The sequence below is a fragment of the Triticum dicoccoides genome, chromosome 7A (genome assembly GCF_002162155.2).
Source record: "Triticum dicoccoides isolate Atlit2015 ecotype Zavitan chromosome 7A, WEW_v2.0, whole genome shotgun sequence".
NCBI lineage: Eukaryota > Viridiplantae > Streptophyta > Magnoliopsida > Poales > Poaceae > Triticum > Triticum dicoccoides.
The window spans coordinates 715,888,817-715,898,990 of record NC_041392.1 but is presented as its reverse complement, the minus strand read 5'-3'; positions in this window follow the sequence as shown (position 1 = coordinate 715,898,990).

Sequence of the window (10,174 nt, the reverse complement as noted above, 5' to 3'; positions counted from 1 at the left end):
TGTGGCGGCGTATCATGATGGCAAGATCCTGGTGTGCGTGGATCTAGACTACTGGTGCATCCTCACGTCAGACGATGATGGCATTAGCCGCGAGCTCGAGCTGTCGAGCACGTGGTGCGGCAAACATAGGTGCCGGATTCAAAGCTACGCCTTGGGGTTCCAAGGTCAGCTACATTGGGTGTCAGTCATGATCCGCCTCACCGAGATTGACCCATGCCGCATTGTGTATCTGATGGTGCACGCGTGGGAAAAAGATAAGATGCAATGGGTGGCGAGGGACGGCCGGAGCTTGAGCGACCATGTGCTCTTCCTCAGCCCCCGTGCTAGCTTTGCAGTGGATACCTTGCAGTTGGGCATGGACGGTGCGTGTGCCTACCTCGTATTCAGGCAAAATGCACGCGTGTTAAGGTACAGCTTTATGGACGGCAATGTCAAGCTGGTGGAGCGCATTGAGCATAAAGAATGGCCTGCCGCTAATGACGCACAAAACATGTACTGGTTCAAGCCCAAGCCTACTATTTCTCCTGTCCAAGAGATCAGAAAAAGGGTCTCTGTAAATTATTAATTTTGAATTTATATTTCATCATTAGTTTCTATCTTTAGCTTGTACTATTGATTTTTCGGGCGCACCCCTCTAAAAGTGTTTATGAATTCTGATTATTCTATAAAGGATATATATATTTAAGATCGAGAGGATATCAATTATACCCGGCTTTTGTACTAACATGACTCAAGAACTACTCAAGATATCAAGGATGCACACAACCTAATTATTACAAAAAGGAATAATAAAAAGACCAACAGAGCAGTTGCATCAAACAACAATAACAACAATCAATGATGGCTACCCTAGGCATAGAATAGGTTATCGAGACTGACTATCTCAACAAACAATCAACGACTCAAAAATCAGGACTGACTATGCAGCAGGTGCATGAGAAAAAAAAATCCGACCTTTATCCAAGGGCGGTGAACCGATCATGATACTCAGGTTACTGTACAAGTCAGACAGTGTAGCCAACACATTCAGCCATACGCGCGCGACAGGGTTCATGTTATGGCTGCACATAACTTGATCTGAATGACCAACTCCCGTGTCAGGTACATGGGTTCCGGAAGGACGTGTAGTCGCGCGGGCAATGACTAATCAATGACACACACACACACACACACACACACACACACACACACACACACACACATATCTCAATCATTGATCGTCCGAGAGAATCCCACCTCACGCGGGCCCCCTCTCAATTCCAGAGCATGGGGGCAGGCCTCCCTGGAATCAAAGCTCATCGGAGGCCAAAGGACAAGGGAGAGGACATCTAGAACACTCAGATTTGGTGCCGCCCAATTGCCTCGTGATCGAAAACCAATTTGGTATTTGCATGTGCTTTAGCCTTCAATTACCTTATAGATGGGGCTCATGCATGCATCTTTTCATAGATCTTTGGAGGTCCACCCATCCCACATCCTATCCTATTTCTTTTGAGATTCAAACTTGAATATATTATATCTTTCGAACCGAATGTCTAATTTATATTTCGTTTGTATATTCTTGTTTCTTGATATGATGGCTTTCCAACAAGATCAATTTTGAATACGTTTTGACGTATTTTAAAAAACTCGTTAAGCTTTGGTACGAGCAAATGATAAAAGCATAAGGTTTAGAAATTGAAACTTAAAATTTGGTGTGCCCTCATGTGGAATGCACGACTTTGTGAATCGCGAGCCAAATCGGGTGGGTATAAGTTTCAACTACTAAAACTTCAAATTTTTAGCAAGTTTCAAAAAGTAAAACTAAAAATCTAAACCGTAAACCCTAAGCCCAGAACCATAAAATCCTTAAACCATATGAAACTTGGTGAAATTTAATGTTACGATTATGTTTCAATGTTTGAAACTTAGTTTTTTTTAAGTTGTCAAAATGTATGCACGATTGACCTTGTTCAAATGTTCTCATCGCAAAGAATACAAATATGCAAAGAAAAATAAAGTTGGACTTTCGATTCAAAAGATATAGTATATTGAAATTAAAAGATGAAAATAAAAATCATGAGAGGTGGGACGAATGGCACATGCAACTGTGACAAAAGCTACCAAAAGTATGCATGGATGGACTCCGGCGTATGGTAATTACAGGCCTAATACTAGACAACTTTATATGAATATTAAAGCGGTCGAATTGCCGGAAAGGACTAGGCTATTTCGAGAGATGTACGTTTGATTGATTTTTTCCTGAAGGGAATGTCCGCTCGATTGATGCATGAATCCTTGTGGCATGAACGGATGGCTTAGATCAAACAGGCCGCATAGTATTAGGATGAGTTATGTTTTTTTTACGGGTATGACGATTCTTTATCCAAACAAGTTCAACGGAATCGTTACAATATCATGTGATTGAAAAACCACACACGTCTACCTACACCTAGAGATAAAGAAAATTTAGCTATGCTATTAGCCTTGTAATTTCTAGATCTTCTCTCGTACATGAAATCACACTCCAAATAATCTAACTTGCTGGCACGGATCTCCTGAATAATGGTTGCATGTCTTCCTCCTTGATTTGTCTCAATATCATTAATCACCATAGCACAATTAGAAGATACAAGGACCCGAGAAATGTCCAAATCTTTGGCCAGAGCCAAAGCCTCACGGCATGCCAAGGCCTCCAAGGTTGGCACGCCGTTAATACCCAAATAAGTGATAGACGATGAGCCCATGTAATTACCAAGATGGTCCAGACATATAGTAGCCGCAACACCTCTATTACCATGTCTTCCTACTGCTCTATCAACATTAATTTTCATGTAACCTTGTGGTGGTCTGTCCCGCGTCTCACGAATATTGACCCGAGCTCGATGGACCCCTACACGCTGTGGACATGAGGTGGCATTCATCTCGACCAAGTAACGCTTCACGAAAAGATGTATTGACCTGGGAGCTGAAACTCCAGCTCATATATTGCCTTTCTTCGGGCATACCGCACTGCCCAAAGGGTCTCACTACCAACTCTGCAAAAATATCTTGCTGCAACAAGTCATGCATAGTAGCTATCCAGAGTTTTGCATCTGGAACTGTAGCCATAAGCATATGTTCCACCATGTCCTCATTTGCAAGCGCAGGCCAAAGAGCATTCAACAAGTGCATGCTTCCATGAATCGCACATACCACGCAGCAGGAAATATGGAGAGTAGACATATTTCCATGATTCAAAATGTCCAAAGTAGGGATTGAATGCTTTGCAAGACGCCACAGAAAAACTTTTGAGTTTAGAAGGTACTTCAAAGCCACATAAATTGGTCCATTGCTTCGCTTCTGATTCATGGTCCGAACTTCCACTATTCCCATCAAACCAGCCCCCCCTTGTGATCTTGGTAAATTCAGAATTCATACATTTAATTAAAATCTTTTTCTAAACTATAACTTAGATGATAATTCTTTCGAGGAGCACACTCAATCTTTCCGGGTTAACATGATCAGGATGTGTGATTTGTTCAACACGTAAGAGAATTCACACAATTCTTACGTAATATTAACAACACTTATCAATGCACATATATAGTAGCCAAGATAGTTGCCACACTAGGATTGCAGTGAAAATATTGCACGTGGTAAATCATGGAATACATCGCAAGTATATGGCGAAGAGAGAACCTATGGTAACATACAAATTTAAAATAAATACTCTGCAGAAATTAAAGAAATGTATCTTTCGTATACAAAGTTATCCTGCCTGTGTTCTTACTGGAGCCCGAGTCTTTTCCTAATTTCTTGAATCGAAGAAATCTTAGGCTGAGGCAGTAGCCAGTACATGTCCCGAACAGTGTTGGCAGGCCAGGCTGGAGGAAGGTTATCTATGAGCATGACATCACCGTCAAAAAAGTTGTACCTAAACACATCATGTCGGAAGATGAAATAGGCACACCCGCCATCCACACCCAACTCGGCAGCATCCATAGTGAAGCTAGCGCGGGAGCCACGGAAGAGCGCTTGGTCGCCCAAGCTCGCGCCGTCCCTCACCACCCAACGCATCTCGTCTTCGTCCAAACCATGCACTACGAGAGACAACATTTGTGTTGGGTCGTGGTGGTGGTAATTCACCATGACAGACACCAACAACATCTGCCCCTGAAACTCCAAGAAGTGGTTATTTAGCCGGCACTTGCATTCGTCATACGGCATCCTCGGCAGCTCCATCCTGCGAGTGACGCCATAATTGTCCGGCGTGAGGATGCACCAATAAGTCACGTCCGCACACACCACCAGGATCTTACCGTCGTGATGCGCTGCCTTGGCGCTGAAATAAAACTGACTGTGTGGCAAATAATTTAGCAGAGCACACACTTGGGTCCATGCCATATCGCCACGACGCAAGAAGATCGCCATGCGGGCGAGCCTCTGGTCCGACTCGCGGTTAAAGCCATAGAGGAAGATGGTGCCGTCGCTGGAGATTATACCGCGGGGATTCTCCAGCTCGTCATCGTACACTGGTAGTGGGGTCAATGTTCCAGTGAGAAGGTCCATGAGTGCTGGTCCTGTATCTGTGGTCAAGAGCCTGGCGGCCGTGCCATCCATGCTGGCCAACCAGTTCGATGAACCGGGCGGATTCGTGAGAAGGATATCACCACAGCTGCGGCCGGAGTTGATAGAGGAGTGCAGGATGGGGGCATCACAGGCCGTGACCGTGCACAGGAGCCATGGGATAAAGGCGGGACGGCGGTACAGCGGCGTCGGCAGTGCATCGCGCCATGCCGTGCAGACAGACAGCGTAGAAACGCGTGAAATCGGCGGCGTCGTGCAAGCGTCGGGCGACGTCGCCGAGAAGGTCTGGTGGAAGGTCGGCCCACCGTGACGGCGCCACGCTGCTGGTGGCGGCCTGAGCGATGCGATTTAGGCGGGGGCGCCTGCTACGGCGAGACATACGTTCGATTTACCTAGGGTTTCTGGCTGACATGCGCGGGCTGCTCGAACCGATTATTAGCATTGGTGTCCAGCCGTATAGCATCAGAACTTCGATCGGGTGGATTGCGTGTTGCACCTTGCACGTGTCATGCCTATCTCCTCTTCTCACATGTGACCAACAATCCACGCACGGACATACGTACATCAAGCAATCAAATAGAGACTCCGAGTCCTGATGCTGTACGCACGGTGGCCATTTTTTTTTTATAATACACCAACTAGATTCTTTTTTTTGAGGAAAGGCCACCATAGCTAGCTTTATTAAGATCAAATAATCAGTACATCGTCCACTAGTTTAGTTGTGAGGCAACCCGGAGGCTCCTCAGACCAGCTACTCGAGATCTTATTACAAAAGCAATACTGAGCTAGCTCATGAGCCGCTTGATTAGCAGACCGAAAACAATGTTTAAACTTAACCTTTCCAATAGAAACACTAATATCCACACATTCCGCGAAGATTGCTGAAGCAGCATCCCACCAACGTGACTCATCAGTGCAGAAATCTACAACCATGAGGGAATCTGACTCCGGTTCTACACGGTGAAGTCCCAAGTTGTTTGCAAGAATTAATCCATCGCGCATCGCCATTGCCTCCATAGTTACCACATTTGCAGCATAGGGGACATAGACACATTGAGCCGCCAACAGATTACCATGGCCATCCCTTAGAACTGCAGAAGTAGCACCAGCACCCTCATCTTCATGATATGCTGCGTCAACATTAAGTTTGATGAATTTTGGCTCGGGTCTAACCCATTTATGTTCTCCTCCTTCGGGCTTCCGTACACACGAACGTTGGTAATTACTCACAATTGCTAAAACAGAAACGGGCCATCTTGTAGGGGGTGGAGTAGCTTCATCGTGAGTAATTTGCCTTCTGATCCACCATAAGTACCAACACCCTACAGCAAGAATCTGCTTCATATCCAATTGTGGTTTTATATGTGACGACATTGCCGGTAGTAGCAATAGATATTCCATAATGGCCGAGCCTGAACGGTCAACGATGATAGCTTCATTAATAGTATCGAGCATTCCCAGCTTGCTCCACAACTCCTTGGCATGCGTACATTCGAACAGGAGGTGCCGAACATCCTCAGCAGCTTGATGGCAGATTGGACAAGCTCCATTAGATCCAATATGTCTATTAGTAAGTATAGCTTGTAAAGGGATAATTCCATGCAGGACCCGCCAACAAAATATTTGGACTTTACGTGGGATTTGTAATTTCCATAGAGAACTCCATATAGCCGGGATTTGGGACCCTCCTGGCTGCGCCATAGTGTTTGCATGGGCCCTGTATTTTTGTATCCACTGAACATGATATGCTGACCGAACTGTGAATAGTCCCTTTCGGTCTGGATGCCATGCAATGAAGTCTTCAAAGGCTTGAAGATTAACAGGAATTTGCATGATTCTGCGAACATCAACCGGTTTGAATATAGACCTGATTAACTCCTCATCCCATGTACCTGCTATAGGGTCTATCAATTCACTCACCTGTGTCACAATCGTTTGTCCTCTGACAGTGATAATTCTTCTATTCGGACTAGCTGGGACCCATGGGTCATTCCAAATATTGACCGTCTCGCCGGTTCCGATCCTCCAGATATAGCCAAGCTTAAAAGTTTCAAGTCCCTTTAGTATACTCTTCCAGGTGAAAGAAGAACCATTCTCTGGAGTAGCCTGCAGAAGGGTTCCATTAGGGAAATAATTGGCCTTAAGAACTCTCGCATAAAGGGAGTCTGGATTAGTAATAAGTCTCCAACTTTGTTTTGCGAGCATCGCAAGATTAAAGGATTGGAGGTCCCTGAATCCCATACCCCCCTCATTTTTTGGATAGCACAATTTCCACCAAGTGAACCAATGCATCTTCCTATGTTCCTCATCATCACCCCACCAGAACTGAGCAATTAAATCTGTGATCTCCTTACAAATACCCAAAGGTAAGCTAAATACTGACATAGCAAAAACTGGGATAGCCTGAGCCACAGACTTTAATAGAATTTCCTTACCGCCAGCGGACAACTGCTTCTCCATCCATCCCTTGAGTCTTTCCTTTATCCTTTCACAAAAGTGTCTGAAACTATCGCTTCTATCCACCCCCACCATGGCAGGCAGGCCGAGATATTTATTAGATAGAGCCTCCGTATCAATATGAAGCAACTGGCAAATTTCAGTCCTAGATACCACAGGTGTATTAGGACTAAAAAATATACTTGATTTTGATAGACTCGCCATTTGACCTGAACTTTGGCAGTAGGAATCTAGCACATGCTCCAAGGAAGCTGCATTTAGAACATCTGCGCTCATGAGAATTAGAGAGTCATCAGCAAATAAAAGGTGTGATACCGATGGTGCATTTCTGCACACTCTAATTCCCTCAATGCCACCAGCCTCTTCTTCAAACTGCAATAGACTAGAAAGCCCTTCCGCACAAAGGAGAAAGAGGTAAGGGGAGAGGGGATCCCCCTGCCTAACCCCCCTAGTAGGAGTAAAAATATTTGTTTCCTGAGAATTGAATCTCACTTTATACCTCACCGAGTTGACGCATGCCATCATCATATCAATCCAATGCTCATGAAAGCCGAGTTTGTGCATCATATCCCTCAGAAAATTCCATTCAACTCGGTCATATGCTTTGTGCATGTCAAGCTTAACCGCACATAATCCCGTTTTTCCTGACCTCTTGTTTTTGATCTTATGAATACATTCATATGCTATCAAGATGTTATCTGTAATCATTCTACCCGGGACAAAAGCACTTTGCGTTGGGGATATAATACACCAACTAGCTAATTGGACTAGTAGAACGCCCGTTTGTTGCTACGAGATACTCCCTCTGTTTCTAAATATAAGTCTGTAATTTTTTTACTATGAACCACCTACATATGTATGTAGATACATTTTAGAGTATAGATTCAATAATTTTGCTCTGTATGTAATCCATAGTGAAATTTCTACAAAGACTCCTGTAAAAATAAAAATAAAAATAAAAATAAAAATAATGCATATAAATGAATCAAACAAATGATTAAGGTGTTTGAAACTCAATTTTCCTTATACGCCTGGACGTGTTTGGACATCAAACGGACACCCAGCAGGCTCCCCAAAATGCAATCGCCTGGCTCCCCCAAATTCTGCCCATATGTGAGAGGAAATGTGGTTATCCGGAGTATCCACCATGTTATCTTCCACATGGGTTCCCAATACAAAAGCCCCACCCCACCACACACTATGTTATATTCACCGCATCTTAAAAAAAAGTATGAACCGCTCAGTCATGCAATTTACGACATTTTATAAAATAGGGAAACTATTCCGGTCAGACATACCGCCGTAATAGAACAAATCAACCCCAACCCCCTCCCCGCTCACTGTCAACCCTCACTCTTATCACAAAATCCATTAACCCGTTGTCTAGGTGAGCCAATGATTGATGTCGCCGTGACAGTCGGCCAAGGGCGGAAACCGCCTTCCCACCTTAGTGCTAGGTGGTAGGAAGGGATTTTTTTTCTGCCAGTTGCATGCCTAACACTACATATGTGCAACTGCAAGTGTTGTAACCCTACTGCAACTGCAAGAGCCTCAAGGAAATTGCAATTGAGGGCGATATTGGGATGTTGGCCACTTGCATGTCCACCACCAGGATGCAACTGCAAGTGTTGTAACCCAACCAAAATTGCACACAGCCGATAAAGTGATCTTAACTAGGGCGACAAGTGGTTCCCGTCGGCCAATTGTACGTCCAACACTACCCATGCAATTGCAAGGGTTGTAAACATGATGAACATCTTTTTAGATATTAGATGACCTTTTTTTAACATGTGGTGAATATAATTTTTTTGGGAAATGCAGCGAACTTTTTTTAAATATGTGGTTAACTATTTTGAATATGTGGCAAACATCTTTTCAAACACGTGCTGAAACATTGTTTCAAAGTAAGTGACAACATTTTTTTTCAATCACACGGTAAAAAAAAAGAACCCGCATGTGAAAAATTTCCTTTCATGCATTATAAATATTTTGTTTTTGCTGTTTATCATTTTTAAAACAATTTGTTGGATATTTTAAAAATAATTAATTAATGTGTGGGACAAAACAGGATTGATCCTGCGACAGAGACATCATCCTGGCGACTACTGCAGAATAGAGAAAAACTGAAAAAACATTGAATAAAACATTCTACCTTTTTTGAGATAAACGAAGAAAACACTCGAAAACTGTGTTCAGAAACTAAAAACATGTTGTGCAGGCAGGCACACTAAGACGTACATGCTTCTCTTAAGGACTCGTACTTTTGTGAGCGATAGGAGAAACAAAAGGCCAAGCCCAAAAAAATAACACGATACATCCAAATCGTGAGGAGAAGAAAAAAGTTACGATGTCATGTGGATGAGACCATGGATAAATTCAGCTAGCTGAATTCCAAGTGCTCCCTATCTTAAGTTCTACTTACTGAATAACCATAAAATAAATATTTTTTTAAACTATAATACAAATACTAAGAACATGCTCACTCATTTTGGGGTCAATGTGATCTAGATGTATGATTCCGTTATCATTTAAGAAAAATCACCACAATTATTTCGTAATATTAGCAACATGATTTTAATGTGCATGGTGTACATGGGAGGAAAAGTCGATTGCGATAAATCATGGAAGAAATCAATAGTAGTAAAGAGATAACTAATGATGAAATATTAATTCAAATGAATAATGTGATACGTTGAGAATATGAAATTTTGATGCACAAAGTTAAATACCAATCCTTTTTCTGATATCGCGGATTGGAGCAATGGCAGGTTGGGGCTGGAGCCAATGCATATTTTGTTCTTTGTTGATAGGCCATTCTGGATGATCAATGCGCTCCACGAGCCAGTTGCAGTCGGGTGTGTGGACATGCAATTGTATTCAAGGCCGACACTTGCATTTGCAAGCCTAGTGTCAAACATGCAACTACCTACCCCTTTTTCGACGCCCACCTACAAAATAGAAGGTCGGTTGCGGTTGGGTGTGTGGACATGCAGTTGCATTCGAGGGTGATACTTGTAGTTGCAAACCTAGTGTTAGACATGCAACTGCCCTGCTCCTTCTCTCTCCACCCTCCGACAAAAACAAAAGGCTAGTTGCACTCGGGAGGGAGACAAGCAGTTGCAAACGGGGGCGACACTTGTAGTTGCATAGCCTAATGTTGGACATGCAA